Below are 17,400 nucleotides of genomic sequence, written 5' to 3' on the forward strand. Positions count from 1 at the left end.
GTGGCCAGAAGGCTCCAGGCCCCACGATGGGGTGCACACAGCGTGGCGGCCGCTGCCCCCTCCCCCCTCCATCTGCTGCGCCCGGCAAGGAGCAAGGCAGCCCCCCCCAGGACCGCTGGCATTCATGCGTCCTAAACTGGAAATGCTTCTCCCTCCCCGGTTTCTGGGGCCCCGATTTCTGGAGTCACAGTCCTAAGAGTAAAAGCCAAAACATGGTCTCCAGCGCTCAGGTGGATGTTCCCGCAGGGTGGGCGGCGGGGCGGGGCAGCAGGGTGGTGGGCTGCGGGGAGGCAGGGCCGCGGGGGACCCCCCCCCAGGTCGTTTCTCAGCCCCGGAAGCCTTAGATATGCATGTAGGTATGTTTATTTGGTTTTCAGCTGTGTTTTTCACTTAAAATCAAGATGGCACGTCTGATCTCAAAGGGTAAAGCAGCTGGCACACACACTTGGCACGCCTTCCGATCGGGTTAACATCCACAAACGGCTTCTCCAGAGGATTCCCAATCTCACTCTGCAAACGACAGCTTCGCGCAGCTTCTCCGGACCTACTGCTCGCAACAAGCCTGGGTTTTTTTTTTTTTTCATTTGAAAAGAAAAGAAAAACTTGCCCAGCCCTTTCATGGGAAAACGAGCCGGGCTCTGTGTATCTTTCTGCCACATGAAAGCAGTTTTGCCTTCACTTGTGATGGCCCTGACTACAAAGACAATATCTCTAATTAAAATTGGTTTGGTGGTGCGCGTTGCTTTCAAAGGAAACCATGGACGCAGCATTTGTGACTCATTACCCTCCTCGCAGGGATGAGCCCCCGTTCGGCCTGGTTATTCAGCCCCTTTTGGCAGAGACCCTGATCCTGGCAGCAGGAGGCGGGGCCAGCTGGGAGCCTCGTCAGGTTCCAGAAGGTGGCTTTCTGCTGTGCCATTGGGTGTGGCTCTGGTGGACTGTTCTCCTCTGTGTGTGTGTGTGTGTGTGTGTGCGCGCGTGCACACGCACATGCGTGCCAGTGCTGGAGTTTGAACTCAGGGCACTGCCCTCTCAGCTGCCTTTTTCATTCACGGCCGGTGCTCTACCACGTTAGCCACGTCTCTGTTTTCAGCTTTTTGCTTTGTTAATTGGAGATAAAAAGTTGGAGGGCCTTTCCTGCCCGGCTGGCTATGAACCGCCACCCTCAGGATCCGGGCTCCAGCCACTGGCACCCAGCGTGGGGTTATTCCCAGGTGATGGAGCCCCTGCGTACTCGGTGAGTGCTGGAGGCCCGGCCGCGGCTTCAGGGCGCAGGGCCCAGCCCCGGGGAAGCCCAGCTGCTTGGCACAGCCCCGCGAGGGCTGGGGCGGACTCTCTGTTTACCGCTTGCCCGGGTGGATCTGGGATCACGTGGCTTTCGGGAACTGTATCCAGCCGAGGAACAAGATCACCGAGATCCAGCCTGACATGTTAGCGAAATTAGTGCTTAGCAATAGTTTTGAGAATTCTGTGGTTGGGCGTTTTGTGTTTTGTCCTCTGCCAAAAAAAAGCTTGCTAACTTCTTTGCCTCTCTGCTTCCTGAGAGGAGAAACAGGAGGCGTCCAAAGCATTCGCACGCTGCCTGGCCAAGTCCTGCGCCAGCCGGAGGCTCGGGAGGGAGGCTCCTCCACTCTGGCTGTGGTAGCAGAGTCACACACACACACACACACCCGGCATCACACACACACACACACACACACACACACACACACACACACCCCTCTCTCCCCTGCACCTCACGCTCCCACCCACCACAGAGGGAAGCTGGATCTTTGGTTTTTTGAAGTAACGTGACATTTCCCATCTCTTCCTTCCTCACCAGCAGCGCTGGACCAGCTAAGCGAACCAGGACGAAATGCTACGCAGCCAGCAGAAAGAGCTCCTCCCTGGCAGGAAGACAGGACCGGGTCGCACCACGGAGCTGTGTGCCTTCACGTTGGGCAATCACACGTTGTTTATGAAAATAAAATGTATTTTACGGGGCCGGAGGTGTGGCAGAGCAGCTGCCTAGTAAACACGAGGCCTTGAGTTCAAATCCCAACAAAAACCAAACCGACGAATTTTATCTCATGAACCTAAAGGAACTGGAAAAGAATAAAGGTGGCTACCTAGAGGCGGCGGCGCTGGGCCCGCGTGGCAGAGCGCCAGCCTCGAGAGGAAGAGCCAGGGGAGTGTGCAGGCTCCACAGCCACAGCGGGATTCTAACCCTTCTGCACAACTACTTAAAGAGAATCAAAATTTAAAAAAAAAAAAAAGAGAGAGCAAGGCCCTGAGTTCAAGCCCAGGTTGAGCAGAAAGGAAAGGTGAGGCAGCGGTGGCCAGGGTGGACGGGCCACAGATCAGCACACGTGTGTGCGACACACACACACACGCCACAGGCGCACATTCTATTATATCGTGCATACGGCAGTTAACACGCGTGTAGCTGCGGCCTGACCATCTCTAATCCAGAGATCTGAATCCAAGGGATCCAAAATCCAGACTGTGGGAGCGACAACAGGACGCCCGGGTGGAGCTTGTGCGGCCGCCGCGGCGGAGGGAGAAGGCGGCCTCCAAGGAGGAGAGACTCGGCCGGGAATCAGCATGGCGTCTGGAAGAGTCACGCAGGGAGCCGCCCCGCGAGCCACCCGGCTGCTGCGTGGGGACTGAGGGGAGTGTGCTCCACACCAGCTCACGCCGCCCCGCGCCGCCCCAGGCTGGTTCATGCCGGTTCACACCACTCCACACTGCCCACGCCGGTTCACCGCTCCAGGCCAGTTGTTAAACCTGCCCTGCCCGCAGGGAAGCTCGAGAGGACGCCACTGAGCACAGCGAGGCGGACCGGGGCGAGGGACGAGAACAGGAGCGTCCCGCCCAGCTCCGTGAGGAAGGAACAAGGGGAAGAAGCTGGCGGCTGCGGTCGGGGGGAGAGCAGAGCCATTGCGGAGCCCACGCGGGTCAGCGGAGAGCCGAGAAACGCCCTGGACATCGGTGTCAGCGCTGGACGGAACAGAGAAGTCCCCTGAAGCACGGCTGACCAGAGTCACACAGCCACGCAGAGCCCAACCGCGCAGACAACTCTGACCTAGTGATGAGAGGCGGCCCTGCCTCGGGGCCCCTCCTCCACGCGTGGACCGGCCCTGAGCTCCAGCGGCCTGCATCCAGACACATCCTCACCGGGGATGGTGGCTCACACCTGTAATCCCAGCTACTCAGGAGGCTGAGCTCCGGTGATCGAGGTGCACAGCCGGCGGGGTCGGGCGATCCGTGAGGCGCCCTCTCCACCGCGCCACCGGAGCCACCAAAAGCGATGCCCTGCGGGTGCCGGACAGCAACAACACAGCAGCCCTCCCTCCACCCAGCAGCCATGTTGCACCTGCAAATAGACGGGGCCTGGTTGCAGAACTTCCCCACCATGCACGCACACGTGCACACAGATGCGGGTGCACACACAGGCAGGCCTGGCCACAGGGAGACACACATACACGCATGTACATGTGCACACACACAGCCAGCAACACTTCTCACCCCAAGTGCCCCGGCCTCAAGCTCTGGGCGCTGTAGTTGCCGTCTGCCCCCCCGAGACTTGTCCCCCAAGACACCGGGGAGCCCGCTCCACCCGCGGGTGCTGGGCAGACCTCCACTGTCCGGACACCAGCCAGGCTCCGGCGGGACACTGGAGCTCTCGGAGGGAGCAGTGCCAGGACTCGAACCCCAGGCTGCTGTGCCCAGAGCCGGCTAAGGGAAGAGCCTCAGCGCGCAGGCGTGCGGAGCACGCACACACGCACGCGCGCACACACCCCACCGGCAGCTGTGAAAGGCCCCTTTGTGCCCGGGACGGCCGGCAGGACACAATGCCCTCTTGTCCGGGCCTCCCGGACCCGCCTGGGAGGAAGGGAGCAATTTTGCAGTGGTTTTCGCGGGGCGGTGGATTCAGTGAGACTCGGGTTTCGTGGCCCGGGCCGCGGGCGGGGCCTCGCTCACAGATGGCTGGCCTGGGCCGGGAGCTGCGCTCACGCCTGCCACCCCAGCTGCTCGGGAGGCTGAGATCCGAGGGTGGCAGTTTGAAGCCAGCGTGGGCAGAAAAGTCTGCAAGACTCTGACCTCCATCAAACCAGCACCCGCGGTAGGTTAACCATGAGCGGACAAAAACACTCAGGGACAGCATCCGGGCCCAGAGTTCGAGCCTCAAGATGCACAAACACAGAACCAGCTCGCAAGGAAACTGTTTTTCATTCACTGGAGGGGTGGAAGCGGGGGGGGGGCCCTCTGTGGCCTCCGGGTCACCCCAAAGGCAAACCTAGAACCGACTCAAAGAAGCAAAACCAGCGTCTGAAACTTTCTTTGCGCGCTGCTCAGAGTGCGGGACAGACACGGACTCGCGTCGGCGGGCCCTGGGCGCCGGCGGAGGCCCGCGCGGGCCTCGGGACACTGCTGCGCCACGAAGTACTGTGCAGCAGTGAACATGACCAGGCCCTGGCCCGGCCCGCACCTCAGCCTCACACACGGAACGCGGGGCAGGGAGCCGCACACGCGGACGGATTCTATCCACCCGCGGTTCCCTGCCGGTGCAGACAAGCAATGCCGAGTCAGGGCTTCTCTGGGGGGGGGCGGTGGAGGGGGCTGCATCTGCACCCCTCCCCTCCCGCCCATGTTCTGCCTGGGAAAAACACCCAGCCAAGCTCATCTGCAGACTTCTTTGCAGACTCCTCGCATCCCAATAAGAAGGGTTTACTGAAGAAATACGTAAGTGGCATTTTTTCTGGTTCTCTGCGGCTGCGTAACCAATCCCACCAACAGGGAGCGGCTTCGAGAACCGTCTTCTGTGATTTCTCTCAGCTTCCCCAGGCCTGGCGTTGTGGGGCCGGGCCGGGGGCGGGGGGCCCCTGTGGCGTATGCGGCCAGTCGGTCACCAGGGACCCGGCAGCCACACAGGCTCTGCATGCAGAGGTGTCTTTGCCCCTGGGGGGGCGCCTGGCTGGGGCACGCAGCGGGGGGGGGGCTCCGGCTCTTCAGGGAGCACAAGAAGGTGCGCGCTCCCCACAGCACCCACACGCCAGTCATTCCCCAGTGTGCTGGCACACCTGGAGTAAGACCCACACTCGTGGCCTGGCAGGATCCTGCTGACCTCTGCCCACCCCCCCTCCCTCCCGCTCCACCCCCTCTGCCGCTTTAGCTCTCTACTCCCCTAACTCTGGCCACACTGGCCTCCTCCCAAATCCTGGAAATACTACGCTGCTGTGACCTCAGGACCTTTGCACGTGCTATTGATTTCTTGCCTCCCCTTTCTGCCTCTCCTTGTTTTCGAAGCCTTGGCTCACAGGCACCTCTCAGGTACAATCTTCCCCTCCCATCCCTCCATCCTGTCCGTCCCTCCTGCCAGGTGAGGAGATGGCGCTGGGAAGCCAGGTGGAGACTGGCAGCACCACACCGTGAGTGCCGCGCCTCTGAGCTGAGGGAGGAGATGTCTGTCTGTCGTTGTAGGCTCTCTGAAGGCCGCCCTCACTGGCCAGGATGTGCTGCAGACACGTCCTGGTTACTTTCTTCAGCCAAGAGGCAGGACGGTTAGAAGAAAGGTCAGTAAATAATAACTCGGTGCACAAGTGACCGGCAGCTCCCGGCTCCAGTGTGCGCGACCGCGCTCTGCCCGGCCCTCACGCAATGCTCCGGTGTGCGCGGCCGCGCTCTGCCCGGCCCTCACGCACTGCAGGTGTGACTCCACCAAAGGCCAAGGGGGAACATGGCGGGGAGACACCTGTGCGCGATTCCTTGCTGCTAATAATCCTTCTGTTTTAAGGAAAGGCAATTTCATTGCTTTCCTTTTTGATCTTGAACAAAATGAAACAGGAAAGTGAGCAGCAAAATCAGCCTCCATGGACCAATGCCAGGCTTTGCCCCCCAGCTCCAGTCCACTGCACCCCGAGTTACTCAGGAGCCACCCATGCGTTTCCCGTGGGAATCCCCGGGAGACACGGGGGGGCACAGAGGGGTTAGGGTTACTCTGACGCCGCCACACCTCTTCGTACCCAACACTGTCTTAAATGCGGAACATCTGTCCAGCACCGATAGCTCACGCCTGTAATCCCACCCAAGACACGGAGCTCTGAGGACTGAGGTTCAAAGCCAGCCCAGGGAACAAAGTCCATGAGACTGTAATCTCCAGTTAACCCGCTGCCCCAGCAGCCTCCGCCACCAGGCTTAGAAAACCTCATGGAGCTGTCAGATGAGATCACCCCAAATAAACCAGGGCCCCCGGCACAATAAACTACGCATTTCTCTTAACGAGCAAAAATTACAGGCCAAATGCCTCCTGCCACAACACTTCCACAGGGCCTTTCGGTGGTCAAGCTGGTGGCTGCACCCCAGAATGACCCCAGTCACCACCCCCACCGCAGCCGGGGGGGGGCAGGGTCGGCCCAGAGCTGACAGCCCAGTCTGCTCTCTTGGCTTTGTTAAAGTGTTCTGACGCTCAGTTCCCCATCTAGAAAATGAGAGGAGTCCCAAGGGTAGTGAGGCGGGAAACCCATGAAACTCCGGCAGGTGCTTCTGGACGGAGCAGGGAGGTGGTGGCGGAGATGGGGGGGGCATCAGTGAGACGGGGCGCTCACTCCTCCACATGCCGGCACACACCCCCCGAGGACTGACCAAGAGGCCCAGAGGCCAGCCGCAGCCGGTCCAGGAGGCTGAGGCCTGAGCATCACACTCGAAGCCAGCCTGGGCAGGAACCCACAGAGACTCCTATCTCCAAGCAACACCAGCAAGCCTCCAGTGGAGCCTTGAGTGGGAAAGCAAAGCCACAGGCCCGGGCCCTGAGTTCAAGCCCCTGGACCAGGAGACAGGCAGGAAAGGGAAGGATGGAGGGAAGGAAGGAAGGAAGGAAGGAAGGAAGGAAGGAAGGAAGGAAGGAAGGAAGGAAGGAAGGAAGGAAGGAAGGAAGGAAGACAGGCAGGCAGGCAAAACCAAACAGGCCAGCGCCCCATTTCTCTGGTGGGGGTGCCATGCTGGACATGCAGAGGCTGGCACCCCAGGTGGGTTTGGGTGTCCCCAGGTGGATGGGGCAGGGTCTGCCGGCTGTGCTGGGGGGGGGTGGCGGCTGTGTCGGCTGTCCTGTGGGATGGGGCTAAGGCCACCCTCTCTGGCTCCCAGGAGCCCTGGGCAGGGTCAGGTCTGAGGCAGCCCTGGACCGCTGGCCAGAACAACTGGAATGAGGGGTACCCCGTTTCCTTTCAGCGCAGGGCAGCCACGAGGGGCCTTGCCTGCGGTGGGGCCCCCCTGAAAACCTCGGGCAGGCATCCAGCCCGGGACTCCCTCGACGTTTATCCAAATATTTGCAGCTTATGGGTCACCGGCCACTTCCACAAGCCAATGTCTGGGGGTGTTCCCACCCACACAACCCCGACTCCCTCCAGAGCACTGCCACGCCAGAATGGGCACTGCCAGGGCATCTGGAAGCTTCTAGTTCCAGCTGTGGCCACCTGCTGCCCGGGGGAGGCCTGGGCTCCCGGGGAGTCTCAGCTGGCCCGGCCGGGCTGGCTCACACGGTGTGGGCAGACAGAAACGGGGCCTACACAAGGTACCGACGCTGCTGTGGGAGGGGGTGACGTGACAAGGGCCCCTGCTCCAGCAACCCCACGCTGATTAGAGGGAGCGAAGGGCTGGCCATCAAACCCAGAGCCCAGATTGCCAGCCGGGCTCTACCGGAGGCCAGGACCTGCCTCCCTGAGCTGCTCCCTGACCTGGTCTGACTTCATTCCTCCTCCCGCTTTCCTGAACACCCACCCACCCCAGCAGCCAGGGGTGCGGCCCCTCCCCGGCCCAGGCTCCGGAGGCCAAACCCCATCCCCCATCCCGGGCAGCGCTGCCCCAGGGAGGCCAAACCCCATCCCCCATCCCGGGCAGCGCTGCCCCGGGGAGGCCTGTGTGCCTGTGGTGGAACCTCCTGGGCCTCGGCTAGATTCGCACCTGGTGCCTGGCCGTTGTTGGGGTGCAGGCAGAGCCGGACGGGGCCTGGAAACGAGGCTGGTCCTGCTGGGGCCGCCTACAAAACGCAGCCTGTACTTAGTTCTCCGTGGTAAATAACAGCTCTGGTTTCTGCTAAAAGGATTCATTCCCGGAGCACGATCATTTTCATTCCCGCTCTCTGCAACCCCTATTTTACGGCTAAATATACGCCTTAATGAGCCGCCGGCCTGATAGCGTCGTCACAGGGAGATGTGACCTGGAGTTTAATTACAGGATGGGGAAGATGGCGGGGCGCGCACGGGGGCCAGGGGGGCGCGCACGGGGCTGACATCTGGCATCCTCGGGTCCCAGGGAAAGTGCCGAGGCCGGCAAGGGCCACGCCCATGCCCGGGGAGCCAGTCAGGGCCAGGGCGGGGGGCGCCCTCGGGCCGGGCCCGAGCCTGGAGCCCCCACCCCAGGTCCCGCCCCCATGCCCCTCCAGCAGCAGGCTGAGTACCGGTGTGCACACCCCCTGCTCCCCCAGTCCCTCCCCAACCCCACACCTGCTGACGGTTCTTTATAGATGGGGGGGGAGGGGGGCTCCCCGCGGGGCCCAGGCCCTGGCTTCTGCCACTGGGGCAGGGGAGGGGAACGGATCTTGCAGGCACTCTCTCTCCCTCTGGGGGCTTTTCTAAGGGTGCTCTTGGAAGCCGGAAGCCGGGTGCCAGGAACTGGGCCTCAGAGGGCCTTGGTTGGGGCTTGAAGGGTGGGAGCAGCCTAAGGCTCGGGGCTCCGCTGTACACCTGGCTCTGCACCTCCTGTCTAGAAACCTGTGGCTGTCCCAACAATTCCACAGATCTCATCATCGCCCACAGAGCGCCTCTGCTCCCTTCCGGGGGAGCCCCGCCCCCACCAGCAGCTTCTCTACCTGGAATTCAAGATAAATCACCCGAAGGGCCAGGGAGGGGGAGGGGCCCGACTAGTATGGGGCCCAGCGACCACCTTCTCCTCTTCCTGCCCCTCTCCTTTTCCTTCTCTTCCCCTCTCCCCTCTCTTCCCCTCTCCTCTCCTCCCCCTCTCCCCTCCTCTTCCCTCCTCTCCTTTCTTGCCCCCTCTCCTCTCTCCCCTGCTTTGCATCTGGTTGGTTTCTTCAGCCCCGGTGATTCAGGCCTTCAGGGCTGACATCCGGCTGCCAGGTCCAGCCCGTGGGCAGGAGGAAGCAGAGAGGAGGGGCCTGCCCGGGTGTCCCCTCGGCCGGGCAGCTTCTCTCCGCCCCTCACCCCCACACCTGAGTCTGGAAAGGGACCTTGACTCCGTTTCGAAGGAAGCCTGGCCTCTGGCAGCCGGCGGGGCTCGGGTCCCGGCAACACCTTTCCCACCCAGCCTCCCTCCGGCGCGCCCGGCCTCCGCCAGCCTCCCGCAGGCGCCGGAATCCGCCCGCTGGGCGCAGTTTGCTCCCGCTTGGCTTTTTCTACCTTGAGCCTCGTCTAGCTGAGGAAGGGCTGGGTAGCTCCTTCCTTCCCACTGGGAGGGCAGGGCGGAAAGAAGAGGAAAGGCTTTCTTGGGATGGGGGACGCCAGTCCTGGTGGGGAGCCCAGCTACTTCTGCTGGGCGGGGGGGGGGGGGTTCCAGGCTGGGAAACAAACCTAGAGACCCGTTTAATGATACTGTAGCATAAAAAGACAGGACCTCCCGCCCCGGGGAGCGCGGGGTTCACCGCCCCAGGCTCCAAGCCACTTTTGAAACCGCGCTGAGATCTGTTTTTCTCGCGCACAAACCTGGTCACCCCGGCGAGGCCTGGGGGGGGGTGTGTGAGAACACCGAGAGCTGCCGGCCTTCCCGGGTTTGGGGGGGAGGATGATTGCAGCCAGAGCCCTGGGCTGGGGAGGGGGGTTAAAGAGTGGGGTTCTCCCAGCAGGCAGGAAGGGGTTCTGGTAAAAGCCCCGGGGTGGGCGGACGCGCGCCCTTTGATTGCACGCGGACCCCGCCGCGCGCTCCCGCCGGCTGTTTGTAATTCCATCCTTTTCATTAACATAAACACCACTTGAACAAAAATATACATGGCCACCTACTTCGCCGGGAAAGGTCCCTGCGCCCCGCCCCCTGCCAGGCCCGGGCACCTGGTCCGGTGGGGCCTGGTCAGCTTTGCAGCCCTGGGCTACCCCGGGGCGGGTGCACCCCACAGACCGGCCATCACCCGGCGGCCTCGGAGCCCCCTAGGACGCGCTGAGTTGTCAGCACACATTCACAGTGAAGCCGCCGCAGATAAAGCGCACAGGCCTCCCGACCTGCCCGCCCCGGCCCGCAGCTTCCCGCTCTCCCTCTGAAGGGGCGGGAAAAGGGTCGGGGGTGGGGTGTGACCCGGGACCCCAGCCTGGACCCTGGCCTGGACACAGGGCGGTCCTCCCCACAGGGGCACGGCCCCAGAGACCCCAGGCCCTTGGGTCTTCAAGTCTGTCCGCACGTGTGGGCCTGCGCCGGGGAAATTAGACGCCGGTGGTGCCCTGCATTTAAGGGGCACCGGCACGCGGTCCGGAATCCCACGTTTGGGGGGTCCGCAGTGGGGGGGCCGCTCGCACCGGAGCCCCTGCCCTGGTCACCCACCTGTGCAGGGGAAACGTGTCCCTCGGAGTCCTCTGGCCAGCAAGCCCGCCTGGCATCCGCGCCCGACGGCATCCTCTCATTCTGGTGGGGGGGGGAAGGCCGGAATGACCTTTCTCCCGCAGCGGCTGGGGGGGGCGGGTAGCAGAGGGAACGTTCCGGAAGCACCCCGTGGCGGCGGGATCTCGGGTTCTGGTGTGGAGCCGCGGGCCCAGGGCTCTAGGTCGCACCCCGAGGTGAGTGCAGAGCCCAACGCGGCGTCCGGGCGGGGAGATGCGGGGCTTGGCCTCCCCAAGGCCGGCGCCAGCCTGCTGCCCGGCGGAGGGCAGCCTGAGTCCGCCCCGACGCCCGCACGGCCGAGCCCAGCGGGCAGGAAACGGGAGAGGAGACTGGCGGGAAGGGGCACCAGCGCGCTTCCCTGGGCACCGGAGCCTGAGGAGCCTGCGTGTGGCTCCAGCGCCCCGCGCCCGGCCCCCTCCCCCGGCCGCTAGCGTAAAATAAACACCGCGTCCACCCAGCCAGCACCCGGCCCCATCATTAGCCCAAACCACGCTTAAAAAGAACCACTGGTCTCCTTCCACAGCGGCAGCGCGAGCTGGGTGCGGGGCCCCGCGGGACCCCGCAGGCACCCGCCGCCCCCGCCCTGCACGTGCACACGCGATTTCTGCTCGCCGGGTGCGGGCCGCACCGCCTCAGCCGAACTCAGCTCTCCAAGGCGCTTTTCTGGGAAATGACAGAAAGAATGTTCCAGTCAGAGTTGAGAAAGCAGAGTGAGTCTGGGCTGGTTCAAAAGGAGCCTGGGGCAGGTGGCCAGAGCAGAAAATGCCCGCTGGACGGAGGGACAGAGGGAGAAAACGCAGGGTGGGGGGAAGGCAAAGGGGGAGCCGGCACTTGTCTGCTCCCACAAGAGAGCCTGTTTGCCTGCTAATTAAGTTAGTTTTCGCGGTGAATTTAATGGGACTCAGCCCAATTTGGAGGAGCACGGGGAGCCGAGGGGCGGGTGGAACTCATACCCGGATCTTTCCAGAGAGAACGGAGGCGGGAGAGGTGGGCTGGACACGGGGAGCCTAAGAAAACACACCCAGCACCGTTTGTGCTTTCTTTAAAAACCAGCCGACCCTGCCCACCCACCTTCCCTGCGGGGAGCAGAACTGGGTGAAGCGCACGCATTGCCCAGAAGCACTGCGGCTCACGCACAGTCCAAGCGCACGGAAGAACTCATTTTCAGAACGAATCGCTGTCCGAGCTCTTGTCGGAAGGTGAAGAGAGGATCTGCCTCTTTAAGACCTGGAAACTCGGGATCACCTTATGCTTTCATGTCTACTGGAATTTTTTTTTAATTTCAGGGTAGAAAACTGGTGAGCACTGAATGCAAAGCCAAAGTCCACCCGGGCCCGGGCAGAGGCGTGCACTCTGAATTGGAAAGGGCTCTGCTGCCAGGGCCTGTGGGCAGCAGGGCCTGGCTGGTCCGCTCTGCTCCCCAAGGAATTCCGCCCAGGGGTTTTTCTCTTGGTGGGGGGAGCAGAGGGAGGCAGCCCCAGGGGTCTTTTTGACTCAGCACCCATCCCAGGCGTTGAAAACAAACTTGGTAAAGAAAGATTCCCTGACACCCGCACGATGAGATGGGCCGTGCTCGTGATGGCCTGCGCCTCCTCTCCCGCACCTCCTCTCCCGGGCTTCTCTGGACCTGGAGGCCAGGAGCGGAGGTGCAGCGCACGCCCCCTGCTCTTTTGGGAAAGGGTGCCGAGCAAACCACGGCCGAAGGCCACTTGTTTGTTATTAGGTGTGCAGAGAGCTGGGAGGGAGGGGCCCTGCCTTAGTCAACAGCGTTGGAAGGCATCTTCGCTTGCGTAGCTCAAGATGGGGCTTCCACAGGTCCCATGGCATTGCCTTAAAACCGACTCCGCATTTATTAGACCCTTCCCATTCGCCCCGTCGGCCGGTGCTATGGAAATGGGTTCATAGCAACTCTCTAAATACTAGCTAGCCACGTTCGTACATAGCAGGTGTGCAATGATCTCTAATGATAAAGCTATCCGGCCCCCAGACTTCACAGCAGGCTAGATGCAAAGGAGGAACGGGGTTCAGAGAGGTCAGGCGGCTGCACAGAAATCACACAGCCAGAAGGCAGACAGCCAGCTCTCCTGGGCACCCCATCAGGGTTTATGGGGAGCCCTGGAAGCTTCTGCCCATGGCTCAGCCCCAATGGGCAGGTTCCACTGTGCCCACACAAATCCACCCAGTTCTGGGGGGGCCCTAGCAGACCCCTCTGAGCCTGCGCTCTTCTCCAGAGCCTTAACAGGAAAGCGACCTGCTCCATGCCATCAAATGCCCAGCCAGATCCCAGGTTGGCACCACCGATTTCCACCCAGGCCCTGCACCCCCTGGGCCTCTGCACCTGGGACCGTCCACCCCAGCCAGGAGACTGACTCCTCTGACCTCCGCACCACCCACCAGGGGCCTCACCCTGATCTTGTCTGGACGTTGAGAAAAATGAGGCGCGGAGGCCCTGAACTCCAAGTTCCTAAACGCACGTGGCCACGTTTGTTCACTTAACAATTGTGACACGGTTTGAATTTACGACCGCTTGAGCCCCCTCCCGCTCGGTTCAAGTCTGGTGTTTGTCCCCCACCCCTGTCGGCCCTGTGGGTGGACAGATACCCGCCTGCAAGCATCTGCCCAAGATTCAAACGTTGCAGCTAGGCCCAGGGCAGGAATGTCCTCTTCTCCTCTGGGGACCCCCTCCTCTGGGGACCCCCCCACACACAGGCTGGGTGCTAAACCAGGGTGAAGGCACTCGCAAACCCCTTCTTACCAGGGCCTACCCGCAGCTCATCCTGGGAACCATCCACCCCGTGAGCTCTGCCTGCCCGGCCTTCACCCCCATCTCTGCCAGTCTCCTGTGGCCCCACTCCCTTCCCCCAACTTCTACAGGCCCCTCAGTTCTGGTATGGAGCCCTCCTCGGGTCCCCCCACTCCAAATGCACCCACGGGCTCCCAGACCGCAGATCCAGGAGTCACCTCACCCACAGTCCCCACCCCACAAAAGCAGGCTGGTCTATCCCCATCCAAGCTCCAATCCTGGGACACCCGGGAGCTGGGGCCCCAACCCCGCTGGGGCGAAAGGCTGAAGGGCGGGCCCGGGGGTGGGGAGGAGTCTCCTTCCTCCTCCCCTCCCCCAGACCAAATCCCCGGCCGCATCCCCGGCCGGCCGCTGAACCCCCTCCGCCCTCCTGGCCCTTCCCCTGCGCCTGACCCCCGCTTCCAGTGCCCTCTGACGGTGCTGACCGCGCCCCGGGCGACACCCTCGGAGGCCAGCCGGCACACCCGCGTGCGCGCCGCAGGGTTCTGGGGACCAGTGACTCGGCTGCTTTTGATTAGGAAACAAATCCAGACAAGCTCCCCTTTCACTCCTGCCGCGCCGGGCACATTTCTTGGGGTCCCCCCTCCGTCTTTGCCCTCAGTTCTCAGCTGCACACGTGCCTTGGGGTACAGCTTGCTCTTGCTCTGAAAAAAATCTACCTGCTCCCTTAAATTTAATTATTTTTGAAACCCGTTCATTTCCCTCTTCTCTCCCATCTTCTCCCCCCCCCTCCCCTCCCTTCCTCTGTACAGCACCAGGGCAGAAGCAAGTTCTGGAAGCCCTCTACACACACACACACACACACACACACACACACACACACACACGGAGCCCTGGCCCTGGGCACAGGGGGACCGCAGCCGAGGGCCAGGAGGTCCCAGGCTGGGGAGCCGCAAGCCCTGCTCCGCCAGCAAACGCCCCGACTCTCACAGGGAAGAGAGCTGGAAATTCCTGGGTTGCTATGTTGTCAAATATTTCACTGAAGAGCGTCATGGAAAATGCGTGCGTTTAGGTAAAAGGGCCAAGAGGAACGGGGTGAGCTCATCCTTCTTTCCTTCTGTCTCTCTTCGCTCTTTCTCCATCTCCCCCTCCCTCCCTCCCTCCTTCCTTCCTTCCTTCTTGCCTTCCTTCCTTCCTTCCTACCTTCCCTTTCTCCCTTCCTCCTTTCCTGCTTTGTCTGTTAAACCAAACTAGGAACCTCTTGCTGACACAGATCCCACCAGAGAGAGAAACTACCCTTGTTGCAGCTGCACCCCAAACTCTCGCTGGGCGAGGCAGAGGGGGCTGCCTCCCTGCCCCTTCCTCTCCAACCACTCGCTCGGTTGGCGTTTGGTGGGCAGTGACGGTACAAGTAGATCAGTTCCCCCAAATGTCAGAGCCCAGCCCGGGCCTCCCCCGGGGGCCTCGGGGCCCCTCCCCAGGAGCTGGGGGTCCCTACCGCACCCACACCACACAGCCCTCGTCCTGGTAGGTAGGGAATTTGGCTGCAGGCCCACGGAGGGCAGAAAACAAGAGTCCTCACATGCCCTCCCGTCCGGGCACCGCCACCACCCTGTCTCCCATTGCTACAGAACACGGTGTGGTGCGTGTGTGAGCTGGGGAGCTCCTGGATCTCATGGGGAGGGGGTCAGGTGGGCCCAGTGACTGTCCAGCTGTGAGTTCTGTGCATGTTAGAATGCAGCGCCCCCCCCCGCTCATGCTGCCCTGGGAGTTGGGGGGCGGGAGCGTCTGCACCTCGAGGGTCTCCTCACGAACCTCCGTGCTGTGAGCCCTCAGCACCTATGGCATCAACCGTACCTGCCTTCAGAAGTGCCAGGCCCTGACCCCCAGAGACCACACACACGCCGTCTATGTACATAGTGCCACCGTGTCCCTGTTTCCTGCAACACCCCGCAACGGGGGGCGGGGGCGGCGGCCTGCACACACCCCAGGCCCGGGCATCGGCCACGCACATGCATCTCATGTGCTCAGTGCAGGAAGACTCACACTCACTCCAACAGTGACAGACACAGCAGGGGCAGGTTATACTGTTTGAGTCTTCAAAACTTTGTTGCACGGTGAGCCACCCCACACGGGAACATGGCCACAAGTGTTTGCACGCCTTCACACCCGCCACCCGCATTCCACCTCTGCCCCCAGCAACCGTGGAAGGGTACGAGGTCCTGGCCAAGGTAACTTCCGATAGGGGCGCACAGCACCCCACCTCCCAGGAACCCTACCTTCTCTGCTGTCACGCTGCATACACAAGAGCTGAATTTGCACCCTGAGTGTCTTCTCCCCACCCCACCCTCGTGCCCATGCAGGATCTTCCTGCCCTTCCCGCCCCACGCCCTCTTCCCCGCCCCAGGCACCCCTGCGGGTCTGGCTGGGCTGCCCTACCTAGAGTCCACGCTTGGACCTCACCCTGCGGGGGGCTCAGGGGAACAGGGGGGGGGGGGGGGGCGGCCGCCCTCTCGGTGGGTGGTCGGCCGCCCCCCCACGCCCCCGCCCGGCACAGCCCCGGCTGGATCTGGTTCCCTGCTCGGGTTACTGCGCTCGAGGCCTTCGGCTTCACTTAAGCAATTAGCCAGTAAAAGTGCCTTGTCCCGGGGAGCAGAGGTGGCCCAGGCGGGTCTGCTTTCACGAGCCCCTCCCCAGCTTGGGGATTCCTGGGGCGCACAGTTGATTTGGGATGGAGCCGGTGGGGGGTCGTTAGGAGCTGTAAGCCAGGAGTGGAGAGCTGCGCATGGGCCGGCCCCGTGATTCTCCCACTGTCCATCCGTGCTTCTGGCTGGGGGGGGGCGAGTGGGGGTCGGACCCTCCCCCTCAGCCCAGGAGACCGTGCCCACATCGCCCCATTTTGTTTGGATGAAGAAACGAAGGCACGGGCAATTTAAACAGCACCCCAAAGTGAGGGGTGCAGAGCCCGGCAGGGAAGCAGCTCTGCCCTGCCACAGGAGCACCTCCCTCCGGAGGCCCCTCACCCCAGCACCCACGCCGCCGCCCACCCTGGAGGATAGGGGCCGCTGCCCACTCCGGGGGACGGGAGTACTCCTTAAGCACACCTGCAAAGACGGGGGTACAGAGCGACCCCGCGGGGGCTTCTGAGGCTGTGGAGAGGGCCCTGGAGAGGTTGGGGCGCCCTGGAAGGTGTGCATCGTGCACGGGGGAAGTTCACGCAGACGTGGGTGCCTGGCGGGTGGGGTCGGACAGGCCGCGGCAGGGCCACCGTTTATCGGAGGTGGGGGGGGGCGAGGTGGTCACCCCGGGCGGCTTGTGGAGTGAGCAGACCTGCTGCACGCTGGGCCACCAGCACTTGACAGGTCTCTGACTGTCCCTGGGCTGGCGGTTTTCCGGGTCATTCTAACGACTGATTTTCCAGGGAGTCTCTGGCCCCTGAGCCCGGGAGGCTGGCACTAAGGCACCTGTCCTGGAAGGAACGTGTGGCTAATCTCAGCATTCCGCCCTCCCCCATTCTCAGGAGGGGGGACCCCAATCTGGAAGGTGTGCCGTTAAGAAGGCCCTCACCGGGTGCCTGGGGGCCAGGACGCGCTTTCTGGGCGCGTGGAGAGCTCTCCTGGCTGCAGCTTTTCCCAAAATTGGGGAAGGAGCAAGGAGCTCATTCCTTCCTGCTCTCGGGCCCTGGCTCCCCTCACGTCCCCGCCCCCCCAGGCCTAAGGAATAGGCGGCAGCCAGATGGAACCCTGGCTCCACTGCCCCTGCCCAGCAAGGCCGGGGAGCCCTGAGATCCCTCACCCCAAGACCTAGGGTGCCGCACCGGGGTCTATGAAGCGGGAAGGGCAGCAACACAGACCTCAGGAAGAGCAGCACGGCCCCCACGGCCGCAGCTCCCCCCCAGCTTCGTCCACTTGGCCTCGGAGGAACCTGGGGGGGGGCTGGGCAGAAGGGGGAGTTCTACCTCACCTTTGGGGGCCGGCGGGTGTAGGCACTTCGCTGAACTCCCCCTCGACAGCGGGGGCGCCCGGGGTCTGGGGGAGACGCGTGTGCCGGCGCCTGCGCAGGCAGGCAGCACCTCG

This window comes from Dipodomys ordii, unplaced genomic scaffold (assembly GCF_000151885.1).
Source record: "Dipodomys ordii isolate 6190 unplaced genomic scaffold, Dord_2.0 Scaffold18, whole genome shotgun sequence".
In the NCBI taxonomy this organism is placed as follows: Eukaryota; Metazoa; Chordata; class Mammalia; order Rodentia; family Heteromyidae; genus Dipodomys; species Dipodomys ordii.